The sequence below is a fragment of the Ostrea edulis genome, chromosome 6 (assembly GCF_947568905.1).
Source record: "Ostrea edulis chromosome 6, xbOstEdul1.1, whole genome shotgun sequence".
Lineage (NCBI taxonomy): Eukaryota > Metazoa > Mollusca > Bivalvia > Ostreida > Ostreidae > Ostrea > Ostrea edulis.
In genome coordinates this window covers 73,788,864-73,810,904 of record NC_079169.1, presented here as the reverse complement: position 1 = coordinate 73,810,904, position 22,041 = coordinate 73,788,864, and the positions used below count along the sequence as shown (strand labels likewise).

Genomic DNA, 22,041 nt, shown 5'->3' with positions numbered 1-22,041 from the left:
TGCCGAGTCCTCTGCACGTCTTCAACCCGAGTTTAAACATTTTCATTTCAAGAACAACTACGATGTATTCTGTTTACCCCACAACACAATATCAAATCAAATAAGATTTTACCAACCAGAAAATGCTGATTTCACTTTTAATTGGAAAAGTAACACAGAAGTATTCCTTTAGCGGTTCAGTTGTGTCTCTGTAACAGAAGTATTCCTTTAGCGGATGTGTCTCTGTAACAGAAGTATTCCTTTAGCGGATGTGTCTCTGTAACAGAAGTATTCCTTTAGCGGATGTGTCTCTGTAACAGAAGTATTCCTTTAGCGGATGTGTCTCTGTAACAGAAGTATTCCTTTAGCGGATGTGTCTCTGTAACAAAAGTATTCCTTTAGCGAATGTGTCTCTGTAACAGAAGTATTCCTTTAGCGGATGTGTCTCTGTAACACAGAAGTATTCCTTCATGTTTAGCGGATGTGTCTCTGTAACAGAAGTATTCCTTTAGCGGTTGTGTCTCTGTAACACAGAAGTATATTCCTGAAGTATTCCTTTAGCGGATGTGTCTCTGACAAAACAATGTAAACTTTGAAAAACACAACATCACAGTAGAATAGAACACATAAAACTATATTGGGGCATTGACCGACTATCACTCTGTTTTATTAGGTTACCTTTATTGGATTAGTAAAGAGGGTATAAGTTGTAAGATGAATATCATTATTTTACCTTTCCTAAGGAATGACCCCTTACGTATATATATGATAAATGGTGTCACACCATATGCTGGCCAAACTGGTAGGTAGGTTGATTCAAACTTGTTCAAACAGGATATCGAAATCTGAACCCATTTTGTTGTACAAAATTTACAGAAAGGTTAATGAAACTTGATAGTTTTGCCATAATTTCCCTTATTTTCCACTTCTACGTTATCTGTCTGTCATATAGAACATAAATGTACGTGTATTATTGAACAAAAAGTTACGAGATGGAGGTCACAGGGACCGATGAACTTGGAAGAAAATGATCATGGATTATGACACAGCAATTTCCAAAACAGCAGAGGTGGTTTTGGGATTCTAATTACTAACCAACTATACCATAGCAAGAGTCAAGTCGCACCCCAGGCTGCTTCACAGAACATTCTCATTATAAATGGAGTATAATTTGTATTACAGTGATAATAAATATGGAATGTACGCTTTCAGATATAAACATTTCTTTGATATATTAACTGTAATTTCAGATTTATAGCATATTTAAAAGCATTCAATGAGCATAAATTTGTCATGCAAATGCCTACATCTAGATCTACATCGCGACCAATTCTAATATGTCTGACCTAGTTTCTCAAACATAAAATTTCAAGTTGTTTATAACTATATAGTCATGTTTTATATGTGCTAATGAAAAACAGAACAGAAAACAATCCAGGTCATTTAACATAACTGTATGTGAATTACATTTCTTCTTAATGTTATGTATCCTTAATTCTCAGGCATGAGGGTATACTCGTGGCATGACTTGCCACCACAGGAGGGGAAACTGACGCAATCAACTTTCTGTGTTTTCATTCGTTCAGACCTGTAACACAATTAACAATTTGATTAATTTCACCAAAATCAAATCTGATTTCTTTTATGATCTTGTTTAATAAAACTTGATGGTTGCGATACACAACTTATACTTATTGAAAACATTACATAAAAGTTTAAACTGGTTTTTACAGCTGAACGAATGCAGAAATTAACAGTTTCCATTAATATTTTGTAGGTGGAAGTCATTTTATAGATGTGTCATAGAAGGTTTTCATGAACTAGTATACACAACACAGCAAGGACTGGGATTACCTTTCTCTCACCCTTTACTGATGGTTTCTTAAATTACAGTAAATGAATTCTTGCAGTACAAAGGCTGAATTCTTACATTTTAAATGAACTTGCCTGATCAAATGTCATCCATTAGGGAAACTCTTAGCACTTTTCCTGCGCAAAATATAATACCATCTATTCATTCGAAAATAAAATTTCACACACATAACATACCAAATTCAGAATTGGGAACAACTTTTATGCTAACGTCTATATAGTTTTAGAGGTCCAAATACCCCTTTGCTTGAATTCAAATAATTTGTAAAATGAGGTTAATATATTAGGGAACATTTCATAAAAACAACTTCATGGTACAGCTCTCCTCAATAAAATTTATCAATAACATTGAGCAATGCTAACATCAATGGACCTGCCACAAGATAATCTTTTCATCATGAAAGACGCAAATTTGCATTTCTCGCACCAAACGGATGACAGTGACCTATTATACTTTTCAACTAGTTTTCACACATCAAGTATATTCAATGAACTAATATTGACAGCACTCACAGTGGTAATATACCTAGTGTGTCATTGTGGTTACACACAGGCCATAGATCCATATTTATCATGTACGAAATTTAGAAAAAAAAATGCATAAAACATGGCCATTATCTGATTATGGCTCCAAGGCCGAGATGTGAAGAGTCTATCAGTGAGAGAAGAGTTACCTCCCTTGCAGTCACTCCTATTTTAAACTATAGTGCATTTAATGAGAATAAATCCCATAAAAAATCTGGTATGCTCTTTTCAAGCCTGCATGTAGTCAGTAGTTATAACTCAGAATATTACACAGAGCAGCCAGTATCTTTCTGCTAATTTTGTCTTTTGCATAAATCAGTGCTTGTCCTGGTTACAAGTGTCGAACAAGAAAATGGCATGTAAACAACACAGAACAACAATATTGGCCAACATTTAATAACAGCCTGTAAACAAATAAATTGCCATTTACCTCTACCTTTCGCAGAAATAAAATCCTGCCCCTGGGGACTAGGAAGATAAGAAAGTGACAAATTACAAAATGGGTAATAATTAACTTGTTAATCAGTTGGTTAATCAGAGCGATAATAGGCGATAAATTATAGAATGTTTAATCTGTGGCACTGCTAATGGTGGCTACATTCAGACTGCCTCCACTGAAACAAGATCCCCATGTTATCTGGAAAACTCACCAACTAATGCCCATCATTAGGACATCAGACAATATAATGACTTTACTGCCCACAAACCATACATCACAGCAGCCAGGCCTGATAACACCACTGTTTATACTCAATTCCACAACTTCTGGTCAATCTCATTTTTATACTGTTATTTCACCATGGTCATTGTACACTAATTTTTGTTATTTTTTGATTATTTGTGAACAGATTATGAGATCAGGTGATTGACAACGGAAGTATAATTTCTCTTCGTATGTTAGTAGCTATCCACAAAACTCCATTGCAACAAAATTGCATTTTATGACAAATCCATAAAATTCAAATGTCCTTAAACTTGTTCACAGCAGAGTCACACCGACTTTTGTTTTAAAACTTTTCCTGACTTGCTGACCCGGTACGTGATTGTGTATGATTTTCTAAACTAATTTTACTTAATCTCAAATAAAAATGGACACATTTTGTCCACAGTTATGCAGCTTTAATTTTTTTAAAAAAGATATCTCAGGCAGCTAGTATAGTCATTTGCAATATATCTGAGAAATTATAATATGCCTAAAAGTTTGGAAGGATTTCACCGATAAAAAAAAAAGAGTATGTAACCTATTTTTTACAACTTATTTTCCATTGAATTTACACTCTACTTGAAAAAAAAAATTACTTCATATCTTCATCTCTTACAGTCCTACATAGTCAATGAAATTCAATTTTAAACAACATATACTAAAATCTCATACACTCTGGGGGTTTTCAGTGTGAAGCATGTGTGAAGTGGCGTTGGACTACTTGAATATCAGTCCTGTGAGGTAAAATCCCAGTATATCATGGGAAACTTCAGGCCCTAGCTTCTGATAAGAGATCTAAAGGATCCAAATAGGAACCCCTTACATAACATTTAATTCAAAATTATCATTCAAATATCACTAATTATTCCCACTGCTGGACTCATCCAAACCAGATGTAGATCCAATGATACAAATCTTGACATTTGAATTAAAGGCCACTTTCCTTTTTTTCCCCTTTGAAATCCGGTATATTACTTTGTGGAATTATGTCAGAATGATGAGAATGACCTACAAAAGAGTATATAATCCACTCTAGGTCATAACGTGTCGTGGAAGGCATGGGGTATATTATTGTTACCCCTTTCCTTTATATACACTTCAGTCCCCCCTCTGGAATACTCATAAATCTGACACTGGACAATATTGTGTAAAAAAAAAATGCAAGCCGTAACACAAAAACAAAAGAATAATCCTGCATCAAATTAAAAAAATCATATGCTTTGTATATATACATATACAGTACACTGATGTACAATGATAAATGGTAGTATTATATTGTTTAAACACATTTTTACCCATCATCATTCACAACACTTTGGAATGCTTTGTAATTTAAGAGAAAGTCAATATTTGCGATGCATGATTACATTTGGATAAATTCTTCTTTCTTATATGCATTAAGATGTATAAGTAGTGGGCAGGACAAATTAGCAATCTTGTGTCAATTGTAATGACATTTATGAAGATTTTCTGCAAACATTCACCCCTTCTAAACCCTTAAAAGCCCATCAGAAAAGACAGGTCGTGAAATCCCACCAAGATTTTTTCATTCCAAGGAAAAAACCAAAGATATTGTGTATCATCAAATAGGTTTTACTTTGTTGATGAACAGCAGGACAGGATTTGTGTGTAAAACCTCAATAGTTCAAATAACCCTCAAATGACAAGTACCTGTCTGAAAAATGAAATACGCATCTAACACCAAGGATCCAAAAAATATGTGTGTATACAATCACCGGCCTAATCTCTTCTGATAATTAAAAGGGTGTTCACATTTAAAAGGTTATCTAGATGGCCCACTAGTATTACAAAAGGAGAGGTTGCACTTTTCTATAGGGATGGTAATATCAGTTATCTCATCTTAGATCACTCGACCAAGACAAAAACAAATGTGACATCAGATGTACAGAGATTTTAACTTCTTAATTAAAGAATTTCTAAAGATCAGTCAACGTGATGGGTCCTCGCTTCAATTCTTCAAGTATTGCTTGGAAGTAAATGTAAATATATTTCTAATTCAAATATTTAACAGAAAAATGAGTATCAAAAGACCAGTGACTTCTAGCATTTCAGAAGTTGAAAGATTAATATTCCTTCTAATATGTTATCTGAATACATCGTGACATTTTCAATATGACTTGCATTACTGTATAAATATCATAAAATTATCACACGATATTGTGAACACTTCCTTTACAGTTGAAGAATTTCTTAATGGTCCCACTTACCATCAAGCTCATGGCTGGGGGCAGTCCAGACCTGAGTTGAGTGTCCCATAGATGGCTATTACAGGTGTGAAAATACCCTGAAATCTATCATCTGGACATCAAGGGATGGACATTCTTTGTATACTAACCATTGTCCACATCAGCTGTTATTTTCATAAAATTATATACATATAAATCTGAAAAGTGTAAAAATTCATCAAATAATCATTGCATGTATTTTTTCCAGCCTGGGGCAATTAAAAATTTTCCTGTGCAAGATGTTGTCTGACAAAACAGATGATTATGACTTCCATAAATTTGAGGGTGAAATGCACATTCTGTATATTGCAATACACATTTTCTGAACTTGGCACATGTATAAACTAGATTATAGATGTACCAAACAGTTCTCTATCAACTATGACAATCATTTTGGCCACTTCCAATAATGAAGGATATTTCAACAAAGAAGTTGGTTTGCATTCTTTGCCATTGAAAATCAAAACCTTTACAAAAGTTAGAAAGTGGTCCATCTAGCTTTAGGTACAGGTGTTTAACAAAGGTCTATGTACATATTGCATGACCTGTTCCCTTTTAATGAATATAAAATATGACATCACAAAAATGGAGGATTTTTCATACCCCCCCCCCCCCTCCCCAAATATGTATAAAATAAAATGGGCATGATTTCAACCAACATGAACCTGCCCTATGTCAGGCAGCTTTCATGTAAATTTCAGCTCTTCGGGCCCAGTGGTTTTTGAGTAGAAGATTTTAAATGACCCCATCCTATTTTTATGATTATCTCCCCTCTGAAGGGGGCATGACCCTTCATTTGAACAAACTTGAAAGTCCTTCATCCAAGGATGCTTTTTGCCAAGTTTGTTAATATTGGCCCAGTGGTTCTGGAGAAGAAGTCGAAAATGTAACAAGAGGCACATGGGCCACATCGCTCACCTGAGTCACCTTGGCCCTTATCTGAAGACTTTCCATATAGATTTGCAAGTAAAACCTTGGTCCCTATTGTGGCCCCAACCTACCCCTGGAGGCCATGATTTTTACAAACTTGAATCTGCACTATGTCAGAAAGCTTTCATGTAAATGTCAATTTCTTTGGCCCAATGGTTCTTGAGAAGATTTTTAAAGATTTTCCCTATATATTTGTATGTAAAACTTTGATCCCCTATTGTGGCCCCAACCTACCCCAGGGGCTATGATTTGAACAAAAGTGAATCTATACTATGTCAGGAAGTTTTCATGTAAATGTCAGCTCTTCTGACCCATTGGTTTTTGAGAAGATTTTTAAAGATTTTCTCTATTTATTCCTATGTAAAACTTTGATCCCCTATTGTGACCCCAACCTCCTCCCGGGGGGGCCATGATTTGAACAAACTTAAACTTGCACTTTGTTAGGAAGCTTTCATGTAAATCTTAGCTCTTCTGGCTCATTGGTTCTTGAGAAGAAGATTTTTAAAGATTTTCCCTATATATTTCTATGTAAAACTTTGATCCCCTATTGTGGCCCCAACCTCCTCCCGGGGGGCCATGATTTGAACAAACTTAAATTTGCACTTTGTCAGGAAGCTTTCATGTAAATCTTAGCTCTTCTGGCTCATTGGTTCTTGAGAAGAAGATTTTCAAAGATTTTCCCTATATATTCTATGTAAAACTTTGATCCCCTATTGTGGCCCCATCCTATCCCCGGGGGCCATGATTTGAAAAAATTTGAATCTGCATTATGTCAGAAATGTTTTATGTAAATGTCAGCTCCTCTGGACCAGTAGTTCTTGAGAAGAAAATTTTTAAATGATCCTACCCTAATTTTGCATTTTTATGATTATCTCCCCTTTGAAGGGGGCATAGTCCTTCATTAGAACAAAGTTGAAAGCCCTTCACCCAAGGATGCTTTTGGCCAAGTTTGGTTGAAATTGACCCAGTGGTTCTGGAGAAGAAGATGAAAATGAAAAGTTTACAACGCCGACGACAATGGACAAAATTTGATAAGAAAAGCTCACTTGAGCCTTTGGTTCAGGTGAGCTAAAACATTTACAGACAAACAGACAACAGGCAATCAGAAAAGCTCACTTGAGCTTTTAGTTCAGGTGAGCTAAAAAGGAAAGTATATACAAGGGCGAGTCAATAAGTAACCAGTCAAACTTATTTCCGGTTGAGATCCAACTCTTCTTTTTCGATGTAATTGCCCTCTAGTGTGATGCACTTAGACCAATGGTGTTCAAGTGCCATCAGCCCAGAACTGAAAAAGTCAGGGTCCTTTCCATTGAGCCACTCCTCAACTGCCGTCACCACTTCTTCGTCAGACTGGAAATGACATCCACAGATATCCTTTTTCAAGTTTGGGAATAGGAAGAAGTCGCTAGGAGCTAGGTCAGGTGAATAAGCAAGATGTGGTATTAATTCATACCCATTTCGCTCTACAGCATCCATTGCAACTTTCCAGTTATTGTACTTCTCTTGGGTAAAGAGTCCAACAAAATAACGCCTTTTGCATCCCAAAATACTGTGGCCATCACCTTGCCAGCAGATGGTTGCGTCTTGAACTTCTTTGGCCTTGGGGACCCAGGCCCTTCCCACTGACGACTCTGAGCTTTATTCTTTGGTTCATAATAATGAACCCAAGTCTCATCTACAGTCACCAGACACAAAAGAAAATCATCTTTTGACCAAAACGCCTCAACAAGGCGCTGCATACTGATGCTCTGATTGCCATTTGCTTATCGCCAAGGGATTTGGGGACCCAACGGGCTGTTAGCTTGTGCATACCTAAACGATCATGTAACATTGTTGAAACGCTGCCATGTGAAATGTCTATAATGCCTGCGCTATTTCTGAATTCGCCTATCAGAGTATACCAGATCCCGAACTTTCGTACACATTTTTACGTCAGTGGCATCCAGTGGGAGTCCAGACCTGGCTTCATCTTCAAAAGATGTTCTACCGCAATTGAATTCCCTTACCCAGAATTTAACCTGAGCATAAGACTGTGCAGAAGACCCATAAACATCGGCTAACTCGCCGTGTATTTACTTTCCTGTCTTACGTTTTAAATACAAGTACCGAATTATAGCACGGTACTCAACTTTAGATGAAAAGCATGCATCACCAGCCATGTTTGACATTCAATATCTTATTAAAGAATGACTCGATACACGTGCAATTTTGTACCCAGGTATAAAACATGTATTGAAACAAGGCATGAAAATCGTGACCATCTCGGTCAATCAGAAATGGAATAGGCTGGTTACTTATTGACTCGCCCTCGTAATACACACAGAGAAAGAGAGAGAGAGAATGAGAAGAACGGAGAGACCAAAATTCCACGTTTGAAGAAAAAAAAAGAATACAGTCTCACTCAATACTGCTGATAAACTTCTACTTCATCTCTGATCTTCTTCAGAAGATGTCCAGATGGCGTCAATTTAAATGATGACGACCATATCTGCTGAACAGATATCTTCTCCGTCCATGGCTCAGTCTTTCCTCTAGCGCCTTTCACTCTTCTCGAACAGGGGGTCCAGGCAGTTGTTTAAAATCCCTTGTACCAGTGGATTTGTACACTATTCCCATCTTTGTTCAAAATTGTACACATCTAAGTAAATCAAGACAATTTTGATCATATTGGGGAAAGTTTTACCTACCACCCCTTCTTTTTCTCACTATTGGAAATAATGTTATTTATCCTTCACAATAAGCACTTATTAACCTTTATGAGCTCTTCTCGTGACTATCATGTGAATTTTGTGGTGTGTTACTTTTCTGGTAATCAAGATATTTGCAGATCGAATCATAATGCCATAATTTTTGCGGAATAGTAAAAAAAAAAACCAATTGCAGAATCGTAACATTTTGTATTAATATCAACTTGAGGAAAAGTGATACGTTGATTTACCATGACCGTTGTCTATGATAGTTGATGAGAGAATGCAAGATTAAATTCTTGGCATATAATAAGTAAAGCATCAGAGGGCTATGGTCAAAGAGCGTAAAATTAAATGAGATTAATCATACACCTGCAGCCATTCTCCAGCATATTTGGGAAATGTTGACAAGCACAAAACCGTCAGGATGAAATCTTCTGGTCCATGTATTGACACTGGTGCTCTTTCCGATTATTACCTATGTTAAAAGTTTTCAAGGAATAAAAACATCGCTTATCAAAGTAAAGTCGGACATAATAAGATAAATGCTATAAAGAAGCTTACAGGGGAGATTTCCGTGTCTTCATTCAGGTCCGAGTCAAATTCTGACTGGTCCATCTCAGGTTGAACATCTACGACGAGAAGAAAATCGGGCATGTTATGAATTTGCACTACCATTAAAGCAATATTACCTGTACGTGTAGCTCTAAATCTGAAAAATTTATTTTGTTGTAAAAATGTGCTTTATCATTATAAATGAAATTAAATAATCATTAATAAAATTAAAACTTAGTTCAAGATTTTATCAAAAAAATGATTTCGGTTATGTTGAATATATAGCATTATACAGAAATAAATTTTTGTACGGGAAGACAGTTATGAGATTTTGCTTCATTCAGGGCCTCTAAATAGATTTTCTAATACAAATATTAATAACAAAAGTTTATATACCTTTTTTTTCTGTCATTGAAATAGTAAATCACAATTTTAGGACAAAAATTTCCAACATCAAATGACAGCTAATACTGCTTTAACCATACTAAATGTAGATGTACTAGTCGGAATTCTTACTAGTCTTTACTATCACTTTACTGTCAAGGGTCCACTCAGGAGACTCCTCTGGAATTAAAAACAATTGCACAATTCATACTTGTTTGAACACTGAATTCAGTTACAAGAGGATTGTGTGATTGAAAGCATGGTCATTAGTTAACTGATCCACTAACTGTACAGTACCCGCAACGTTATTCTTGACATTCCTATCGTGTTCTATCATGCGTGTATCCTTTCGTATCGTGCGTGTATCAGGTTTTCCGTTTATCGTGACGATCGTTTATCATGTTTTGCGTTTATCAGGTCTATCTTGAAGATCATTTATCAGGTTTTTTCGTTTATCGGGTTTATCGTGTATCCTATCGTATCGTGCCTGTATCCTATCGTATCGTGCATGTATCCTATCGTATCGTGCATGTATCCTATCCTATCGTGTATCGTGTTCTATCGTTTATCATGTCAAGAATAACATTGCGGATACTGTATGCTAGGCTCGAACTGTGCATTTTCTCATGACTTATATTTGAACACTAGCATGCTGTACATGAACATACCGATTTCATCGCCATTTCTAAAGAACAATGTCCACCAACTCTTGTCCTCATCCTTGGAAAAGTACTTAAAGCTGTTTCGTACATCGCTTTCCAACCTTTCAAGGTTTTCTTCAATGTTGTGGAGGCTGGGTTCCACGATATCAGACTCTCCAGTGATATCAGTCCTCAACAGTCAGGTTGTCGCCAGTCTCGATCAGTCCATCTCTGCAATATAGGTATAATTCACCCCTTTTTTTTCAAGATCAGAAGTTTTTTTATTTGAACTTTTATTTAATGTGTGTCCGATATTGTACGAATTTAGTGGTGTGTGTGTGCATTGGGTGTAAGTGTGTGTGTGTGTATTTTGCTATCTCGATATCGCATTTTTATTTCTTGAGAAAAAATACCTTCACACTAATAAAATTTCATAGTGCAACCCAAATACTTAGTGTTTTTTTAGTTTAAAAGAATTCCTCAATGATCGATTGACCCTAATCATATTCACCTTGTCAGTAGTCCACTCTTTCCAATAGATCTTGGCTTTCCCTGTAGAGACTTTCATAATCTTAAACACGTGTGGTCTTCAGTTGTTCTTCATAACGTTTAGATGAGGAATAAGCCACTTTGAAATGTTAGAGACTGTGTTGGTACGAATGCTTGTTGGCATTGGAGTGAAACATTTTTCAAAACCCCTCATTAACTTATCTAGTTTGATTGCAGTATGTCGATTTAACCAGTGACTGAATCTGAAATATACAATGTATAGTAATTATGTACATATCAAGTAATGTAAAGTTTTGTCATCATCATTCCAGGTAATGGGAAGATTGTTTTGATTATGCATCTCTCAGAGTTTAAGCTCAGAAAAACATATATACATTCTTACTTTGAAAAAACCTGATCAACTGCATGCATCTTCATGGGTATGTCCGACCATCAAGAAGGAGATTTTGATTTTATTTAAGACACACTTTCAATGAGGAATGCCATGAATGCCAAAAGATGCCTATGATGTAATAATTAAATTACTTTAAAAAAAAATCCTGCATCATTGTCGTTACTTGAGGATATTCTAGACTCTTAACCTGTTCTTGTTTTCCCTTGCACAATTGTCCATCTGGAGATATAACGTGTCCAAATGCTTAAACTATATGGCTGAAATCAAAATTTAATTGTTTTCCCCAAGTTAAATAATTATTCCAAACTTAAATCATACCCCGTTTAGCTACAATAGTTCGGTCTGTATTCTTCCCACAAGGTTTTCCTATTAGCTGATACTACAACCTTGACCTTGAAAAACAATAGACCTCTTCCTCTCAATAAAGTGATCAAAATTACCAAGTTGTAAGATTCTGGAGCTTGTGGTTTATTTAGCATTTTGCCTACAAGGTCCACACAGACAGACAGACGACAGTATACTATAATATGTCCCATGTTCGACTCTTCGATGGGCATGTAAAAATGTTCTTCCATACATCCATTGGGATGCGTATTATACTGCGTACTGAGCCAATCTAATTTAATAATTTACGCAGGACACATGCCAAAATGAATAACTGGTTCATCTTCACAGTTTTACAAATATAACATGTAAAATAGCACAAAAAATAATATATTTGAAATAGCAGTGGTGATGTCATGTATGATGCAGATGTCATATAATCAACAAGAGACCCATGGGCCACATCACCCACCTGAGTCACCGTGGCTGTGCTATTGTTCAGCTGTTATGATTTTACAAGATTTTTTTTCCACATAAAAGATATAGTAAGTTTTCCCCGCCCTGGGGTCAGAACCCCTACCCTGGGGATCATGAAATTTACAATTTTGGTAGAAGCCTTCCTGCTCCACATCATGATGCATTTAGTTTTTCTTAAACATGTGCACTTGTACAGAAGAGTATTTTTGAAAATTGGCCAATTTTTGACAGTTTTTGCCCTGTCCCTAAGGAATTCTGAAATTTACAGTTTATGTCCCCTTGTCCCAAAGATGCTTCATACCAAATTTGAAAAGAATTGGAATATTAGTTATCAAGAAAAAGTTAAAAATTTCTGTTGTTCACACATTTAATATCTGACCATTTTGGTCCCATCCCAATACCAAAACCCCTACCCCTGGGTTCATAAAATTTACAATTTTAGTAAAGGACTATCTGCTCTTTCTAAATATCCATTTAGTTTCAATTTAGTATCAATAGCACTAAAGAAGATGTTATATAAGTTTTTTACACATAAACACTACAAATCAAGTTTGGCCCCACTCTGGGGTCAGAGCCAGTACCCCGGGGGTCATGAAATTTACAATTTTGGTAGAAGCTTCCTTGCTCATCATTACTATATACTTGACACTTTCTCTGCTAAATGCCCAGGAATGAAGAAGATTTTTTTTAAAAATACATCAATTTTAGTTTTTACTCCAAAGTTAAGGCCCCTTAGGGTGGGAGGTTATGAAATTTACTATTTCCAGTCTCCTTCACCTACAGATGCTACATACCAAATTTGGTCAAGATTGGTCCAGTAGTTTCTGGGAAGAAGTTGTTAACGGATGACGCACAACGACGGACACAGACCAATAGCAATAGGTCACCTGAGTGACTCAGGTAACCTAAAAATGCATTTATTGTGTCAGCAATATTTGACAATTTTTTTTAAATTAAAATTTCAACATATACTTTCCTTACATTTGAAATTGGGGAAAACATATATATAATTTGGGGGAAAATAGCTAATTTTTGTGAGAGGAAACAGCCAAATATCTGTGGCATTTTGGCCCCCCCAAAAATCACTGCCATGAAAAATGTTGACCCCATATTGTGGCCCCAACCTACCCCAAGGGGGGGGGGGGGGGTCATGATTTTCACAAACTTGAATCTGCACTATGTCAGGAAGCTTTTAGGTAAATGTAAACTTCTCTGGCCCAGTGGTTCTTTAGAGGAAGATTTTTAAAGATTTTCCCCATATATTTGTATGTAAAATTTTGATTCCCTATTGTAGCCCCATCCTAGCCCTGGGGGCCATGATGTTAAAAAAAACTTGAATCTGCACTATGTCAGGAAGCTTTTAGGTATATGTAAACTTCTCTGGCCCAGTGGTTCTTAAGAAGATTTTTAAAGATTTTCTCTATATACATGTACATGTATGTAAAACTTTGATCCTCTATTGTGGCCCCACCCAACCCTAGGGGTAATCATTTGAACAAACTTGAATCTGCACTATGTCAGGAAGCTTTCATATAAATTTCAACTTTTCTTGGCCCAGTGGTTCTTGAGAACAAGATCTTTAAATATTTTCTCTATATATTCAAATGTAAAACTTTGATCCCCTATTGAGGCCCTACCCTACCCCAGAGGCAATCATTTGAACAAACTTGAATCTGCACTATATCAGGAAGCTTTCATATAAATTTCAACTTTTCTTGGCCCAGTGGTTCTTGAGAACAAGATCTTTAAATATTTTCTCTATATATTCAAATGTAAAACTTTGATCCCCTATTGAGGCCCTACCCCACCCCAGAGGCCATGATTTGAACAAACATGAACCTGCACTATGTCAGGAAGACTTCATGTAAATGTGAACTGTTCTGTCCCAGTGGTTCTTGAGAAGATTTTAAAAGATTTTCCCTATATAGCCTATTTGTATGTAAAATTTTGATCCCCTATTGTGGCCCCATCCCATCCCCGGGGGCCATGATGTCAAAAAACTTGAATCTGCACTATGTCTGGAAGCTTTTAGGTAAATGTAAACTTCTCTGGTCCAGTGGTTCTTGAGAAGAAGATTTTTAAAGACTTTCCATAATACATGTACTTGTATGTAAAATTTTGATCCCCTATTGTGGCCCCACCCAACCCCAGAGGCAATCATTTGAACAAACTTGAATCTGCACTATATCAGGAAGCTTTCATATAAATTTCAACTTTTCTGGCCCAGTAAATGACTCCACTCTATTTTTGTGATTATCTCCTCTTTGAAAGGAGCATGACCCTTCCTTTGAACAAACTTGAATCCCCTTCACAGGGTTGTGGTTAACCTTTGAAACCATAGGTTCCATGTGGGCCCGACTTTCAAAATTTACAGGCATGGGTCTGTGTACATTGTATACCAATTCAATGCAATTTATAAATATCATTTCACAGCAGTTGATTGATTTAATAATGACTCGAGAAAATAAATCTCATTAATCAAATATCCACATATACGTGTATACCGTAGAGGAATTGGTTTAATCCAATAACTCATGTTTTTCGTACTACAGCTTTCAATACACGTATCAACACTTCGCCGCGAGTTACATCCCTTTGTGGGGTCAGATAAAGGTCAATCGGTGAAAAACCAAGTTTTCCTTCTTTACCTTACCAAATGTAAGATGTTATTACTTTGAGTTTTAGCCAATTACCAAGTTTTCATACAAGTTAATGGGTTGCCCCAATCTGGGGCATATTGTAGTTGACTGCAATTGATGGAAAAATAACAGATGTCAAAGCTACAGATAGGAAAATTACAAAGGCCAACGTAGGGAAATACGATTTTTATCCGGGAGATGGTGGACAAGGGACGTAACTTTCGCGAAGTGTTGATACGTGTATTGCCACATTCTGAAAAATAGCTTTCAAACCAGAGAGATATATTTGTATCAGAAATGAGTCATCTTAGCCATCACAAATTTGTATACAAGAGTTGCCCAAGTGACACATAAATTTCGTAACTTTTTTTTCTGAAGAATTCCAAAATTTTCTGGTTCCTGTATCTCGTATTGGCCTGCTGCCGGTTCTGGAGAAGATGATTTTTAAAATTTCTCAGTATAATTTTGCCATTTCTCTATTATCTCCCCTTGGGGAAAGGTTTTGTCCTTCATTTGAAGAAACTTGAATCCCTTTCACCCAAGGATGCTTTTTGCCAAGTTTGGTTGAAATTGGTCCAGTGGTTCTGGAGAAGTCGCAAAAATGTGAAAAGTTTACAGACAATGTAAAAAGTTAAGAAAATGCAGCGTCGGGGGATGCATCTTCACAATGTCGAGGTTTTGCGAAATCTCCATGCACTCCACGTACACGTGTGAAGGTACGTAATCATAAAACCTTGGCATTGTGAGGATGCGGCGGGGGAGAGAAAACTCTTGTGAAGGGAGGGAAGAGCGGGATCTTAATTTAGTTGGATTTCATACCAATTACTACAGCATGTCAAACCTGTAGAGATGGGCAAAATAGAGCCTAGAAGAGCGCGAGTCAGTGACATAGCCTGATACTATTTAGTATCATTCAAACATAATACTTACAATGGATGACCGAACAGTCAAACCAGTTGTCAAACCACGCCTTTATCACGGACAGAAAAGTAAGTTAAAAACAAAACCCAATCCGTAATCCGGAATAACAGAAAAGAAGGAGGAAGAACATCTTCGCAGAGGGGGAATGACAAAACAAAACAGGCCTAAAGTAGACTGCTGGTGAAGTTTAGATCCGTTTGAATGATAATTACACAACTAGACTTAATATCATTCGAAAAGTGGGGGGGGGGGGGGGGGGGGGGGGGGGGGGGGGGGAGCAAACATGGTTGTCCCGGGCCACTTTGTAATTTAAGGGGGTGGGGTGCCCTGGCTCCGGCTGTCCCCCCTTTTAGGACTACGTCCTTGCAATTTTAAAATTTAGAGAAATCGCTTTTATCTCCCTTTACAGACCTATCCATGAGGTTAACGGGACTAACCCAATCCCTATCTATCTGTGTAACGATTTGTTTTCTCTCCTGATTTCAAACTCTTTGTGGCTTCTTCTTCTTCTTTTTTTATACATCTGACATTGATAACCACTTCAAGGTCAATTGATACGATTTTTTAAGATAAACTTATATTTGTAAATGATGCCTGGGCCTTTCATAGACAATTAACCGAACATTACAAATTGTAAATGAAAAAATAATGATAAGGCGATTTGTCATAATCTGTTTTCAGCATTTCAATGACCCCTTGGGTAACCAATTGATATTGAATTCATGTTGTGTATAGTTGCTAATTACGAAAGTAATTGCTCGCCAGTTAAACCCGTAACACCTACATCAGTTTGATGACCTGTAACCTTTTTGAAAAAGTAACAAGAAGTGTCCACGTCGCTTAGAAAACAGAAATCGTCGCGATTTTAATGGTTTTACAATGTTTTATTGTATTTGGGGGTGCTTTAAAGAAATTTAGACCTCCCGACTCTTTAGCACATCATTAACCTACAATTGTTCCCTTTTAAACTCAACACATTCGTATTTTAAAAGCTGTGAAAGATAATATTCAAATTCTTTGGAATCTTCAGGCGGACAGGGAGAAAGGACTGCTTGAAAACGGATAAATCAGGATATATACTAATACAAGTTATTTACAAATCCTTTAAATTATTTAAAACACTTTGTTGATATACATTGTTTGTATCCATGCACAAGTACTCTGAAGTTGAAATAAAAAATATGCTAGAGTTCCTCATTGACAATATCTTCATAGTCTTTGGTGATCAGGTCTTCCAACAGTCTGTTGGAATTCCCATGGGCACGAATTGAGCTCCTTTGTTAGCTGGTCTGTTTTTATATTCATATGAAGCAGAATTTATCCAAAAACTTCTGCGTGAGAAGAAAAACTCTCTTGCTGTGGCCTTCAGTTCGACATTTAGATATATCGACGACGTTTTATCTATTTTCATTCATATGTCATAAATCGATTCAATATATCCCTGTGAACTCGAAATAAAAGACACCACAGAGTCGTACACTTCTGCTTAATGCCTAGATGTTTTATTGAAAGTAGATATTAACGGCAAACTAACAACACAACTTTATGACAAACGGGATGATTTCAGCTTCTCCATCGTCAACTTCCCATATCTATGTAGCAATATTCCATTATCACTTGCATATGGTATTTATATCTCTAAACTGATTCGATAGGCAAAGCTTGTTCTGCGTATGGTCAGTTTTTAAATCGAGGTAAGTTACTGACAAACAAGTTGATGGTTTCAACAGTTTCGTTTAAAGTCAACAATTCGCAAATTCTATGGTCGATACAACGATCTAGTTTGCCAATACAACCTATTATTGGGTCAAATGCTGTCTGACGTGTTTCATACCGATTGTTAGACCATTTTGGGTACACTGATTTCGACTACGCATAACTCCGTTTACCTGATCAAGACATAGGGCTCACGGCGGGTGTGACCTGTCGACAGGGGATGCTTATTCCTCCTAGGCACCTGATCCCACTTCTGGTGTGTTCACGGGTCCGTGTTTGCCTAACTATCTATTTGGTATGGCTTATAGGAGTTATGAGATTGATCACTGTTCGTTATCTTCACCTTTCATTGATCTAACGTAATTTCAGTATAATGTCCATTATCATTAAGATTTACCTGCAAGTATTTGATTTAACACTGTTTCTCGTAAAATATTAGATCTTTGGCATATAGAGCAGGCTACTGTGATACAAAGACAGAACAAAGGTACAATAATCAGTGGGATTAGATCTGTCAAGTTCCGGGACACCTGTTGTTCCGAAGTGAGACTTCAGCGAGATTCTCGCAGATTCACAGGACGCGACCCCCCTAACCACCGTCTACCATCAAATCTAAGAGTCACCCTCTCCTTCTGTTGATTATATATTTATAAGGCATCTAAAAGTTTAAAAACGTTGGCGGGTTGTATATGAAAATCTTTTTTGCAATGTTTGCGACGAGAGACATTTTGTAGCAGGAAGACGGGCCATACCGGGATTCGAACCTTACTCTCTAATCAGTATTCAGGGCCGTAAATTAACCTTCAATTTGGAGGAGGCAGGAAATTAGGCGGGGGTCTGGGGGCCGCCCAGGCCCCCAGACGCTGAGCACATTTTGTGCACACTGAACACGTTTCGTGCAAAATCCTTGATTCTAGGGCCTTCTAAGATGTTACTTGACTAACTCATTCTAAAAGAAAGATTTGGAATGCTTTTTAAGGGAGGTATCATGTTCTTAGTTATTGGAAACAACATAAATTCTAATGAACTTTAAATTTTAAATTTTTTTGGCTCAAAAGTTGGAGGAGGCAGCTGCCTCCTCCGCCTCCATGTAATTTACGGCCCTGATATTCTCTTTAGAGAAGTCGAAAGGCATAGCCATCATCGATGAAGGCTATGCCTCTCGACTTCTCTAAAGAGAATATCTAATCAGGTGCTCTACCAACTAAGCTATTTGGCCACCGGTGATTATTTAAGAAATAAATTTCATTTTTGAAAATACATTCATGAGGGCACGAACTTCCCGCCGGCTTACTTCGTAAAGCGCCCTAGCACGTCCTGAAAAAAAAAAAGCCATCGTGAAGCGTTCTTTATACCCTCTTGTATTTTCACAATTGAAGTTTATTTCTTATATTACCGTTCCACTTTCATTTCTGTCGGAATTCTCAGCCATTAGAATAACCCTACTACATCCATCAAGATTGTTCATATCACATAATATTTACATTTCCAATGTTTTGGGTTTGATATCATTTTGCAAAGTGGATTTCTATTATCAACATATGACGACATCGGAGAAAAATGTGGGGGTCTATGTGCTTATTGATACGCTAGAATTTAAAAAGACAGGTTGAAGGTCAAAGTTGAAAACATCGAAATAGAACTCGAGAGTTTATGGGTGAAGCTCGCCTAGATTTTTCTAAAATATTTACTAAGTATGGCTAATTTTGATTCTTCTTTACAGCTTCAGATAATACATAATGTATAGAATCTCAGACGTTTACACTCCGTTTGCTGAAAAAGAAATTGCATACAGAAAACACGGGTATAGAGAATTACCAATACCTTTTCTTTAAAAAAAAAAAAAACCATCCACGGCAAAATATAGTAAGTAATATGCGTATGAATACAGAACTGTATTTGTACGTGATAATAAATACAATACGTCTATTTCAACGGTTGGGAATTCCGACAAAAATGGAAGTAGGATAAAACTATAAGATTATGAAAATACACAAGGGTATGAACTGCAACGCTGCAGGTCAGCATACTTTTTTTTCACGAACCGCCAATTCATGAAGTATGCTAGCGTGAAGCGTCGTGCGCAGTTCGCACCCTCGTGTGCTTTCGTTTCCTGAAGTATGTCGGCGTGGAGCTTCGCAGCTCATACCCTCGTGTATTTTCAAAAATCACAAATTGCTAAAGTGTGTAGATACGAAAGAAAGCCAGACATGCGTTTTATAGTATCTATACAGATGAAGATTAAAACATCAGTAGATGTATGCTCGAACGTGTATTTTAAATTGTAAAGTATCTGCAGATGAAATACCAGACATTTATTTTTGATAAGAATCATTTTTCTTGAGGTGTATTAAATTTCATTCTTGTAAATTTCGTTCTTTTCTTTGTGCTGACCTGTGTAGTATAGTATGTACTAGCCCTTCCCTCTGGCTATGCAACTGTTTCCCCCTCTGAAAACCTGGGTATGTCACTACTATATCGTAGGATTACCCTCGCTGAAAGATGACTTAATAGTGAGGACTCTATCATAGCCAAATTACCTCCACGGAAAATCTGTTATATAGTAGAATTTCCTCCGTAACTCGGGACAATTTCGCTATATACAGCAGATTTCCCCTGTGGATAAATCTTTTGTATAGCCAATTTCCCAGGGAGAAAAGTTACAATGGGGGAAGCTTCCACACAACGCCTGGTTTTTCGTACAGTTAGAGTAGGGAAGATAGTAAAGAACGACAACTTTTCATTCACAAAAAGAAGACCCGGACGGGGGATTATGTAAATAACCTGGCGAGCTCTAAGAGTTTTGTTTTCTATCAGATGTTTGCACAGACGTCGATCCCTTAATTTGAAGAAATGAGTAGCGACTTCCCGTCCTCACGGAGCTTGTTTGGTTCTATAACCCAGAAAAGTCAAGTAGGCAAAGGGGAGTAACCGCCACAACGATCTTCCGATTGCATGTTCTATGAAGTTCACCATAAATCAAATAATTCGGGGTAGTTGTCTTAAGATTCAATATAAGTTTACAAAATTTTAGAGGCAGTCTCTCGATGATATCTAAACCCCATAATTCACATCCATAAAGAAGTATTGGAACAACCATTTTATCAAACATATCAAGTTGACAATCGATAGATAAATTCAATTCCCTTGTTTTTTTTTAATGATGGCATACATAACTCTGGTTGCTCTTTGCACAACATATTTTCTGGTAGTGTAAAAAGAACCAGTTCTTGAAAAAATAACTCCTAAGTATTTGAATTCTTTAACAATTTCAATTTCATTATTATTGTATAGAAATATTCAATTTGAGGACTGTCTACCTTTGCCAAAAATAACAATTTTAGTTTTATCCACGTTCACTTGCAACTTTCACTCTTCACAGTATTTTTGAAAACAATTCAGTTGGTATTGGAGGTAATCTTTAGTTTCGGACGTCAGTACTGTATCATCTGCATACAACATTATTATGAGCCTTGTAAAACAGTTCAATTTTTGTTCAATTTCATCAAATAAGTTGCTCAAACCAATAACATTTTCTTGTATCAAAAATGCTTCTAAGTCGTTAAGATATAATGCAAAAAGAAGAGGAGACAAATTTTCGTCCTGTCAAACTCCATTTTGACAAGGAAAGTATTCAGAATAATTATTATTGTGTAAAATTCTAGATTTACAACAATTATACAAATTAACGATAAAATTCAGGCATACTTTTCTTGAGAAATTTGATTGTTTGGGGCTCAAAAAAGCAACTTTTAAAATTAGACAGAGGAAATTCGAATTAAAATAGGAACAAATTGGGGGTATATATCTGGGACCTTTTCCCTAAAATATGCGATTGCCATATCATACTGTATATTCATACTGAAATATTTGAAAATGAACGTCAAGTATTTTGTCTATGAACACTTGTGTAAGATACGGTTGAATTTTGAAATTTTATCCCGAAAAAATGCCATTTTTAGAAAGTGAACTTCCGCTCACTATGGCGCAAAATTATGGTTGATGACCCTATGCTTTCTTTTCTTCATGTTTTTTAATTAAGTGTATCTTAATGCACATTCTGTGAAAAAATGAAAACTTTTTAATTACAATGAAATTGACAAGACTCTATCCTTAAGTTATATTTCACAAGTTTTTTCCATAATCCCAATCGCCACACTTTATCAAATGCAACCTTAAAGTCAATAAAAGCACAGTATAATTTCTTTGTCTTAGGTAATGAGAATCAACATAAACAGTTCAGCATTATACCATTCTGGAGAAATAATGGGAATGTGAGTACCATCTGTCAGCACTACAACACCTGGACGTGACCAGGTGTGCTACTTTGTTGCATAAGCGCTCTTTGGACATCTAAAATTCTGTTTCCAACAGAAATTTTATACGATTATTGTCCAAAGAAACTATTGCACGCGACATTTTCTTAATGATTCTCGACACAGTACATTTGTGTACCCCAAATAAATCCCGATTTACTGATAACCGATTTCCAGTCTGAAATAATTCCATCGCCCAAATCGCACCGTCAATATCGTCTG

General features: G+C 36.5%; 1 protein-coding gene and 1 long non-coding RNA gene across 3 annotated transcripts in view; one reads left to right on the top strand and one right to left on the bottom strand.

Annotated features, from left to right (window-relative positions):
* Positions 1-4,970, bottom strand: part of LOC125683811 (semaphorin-5A-like) — a 67,583-nt gene extending 62,613 nt beyond the window's left edge. Inside the window, exons 1-2 of one of the 2 annotated variants that reach the window (XM_056140733.1) lie at positions 1,447-4,970; positions 117-551 (exon numbers count right to left, since the gene is read on the bottom strand). The gene's annotated coding sequence lies outside the window, so the exon portion shown is untranslated. Of the gene's footprint in view, positions 1-116 lie in introns of both variants that reach the window. The other variant, XM_056140732.1, reaches the window with a different exon arrangement.
* On the top strand, positions 4,960-5,559 carry LOC130046949 (uncharacterized). Its single transcript, XR_008796020.1, has 2 exons — positions 4,960-5,079; positions 5,279-5,559. It is a non-coding gene; the product is annotated as an uncharacterized LOC130046949 (long non-coding RNA).
* Positions 5,560-22,041: the final 16,482 nt, after the last annotated feature.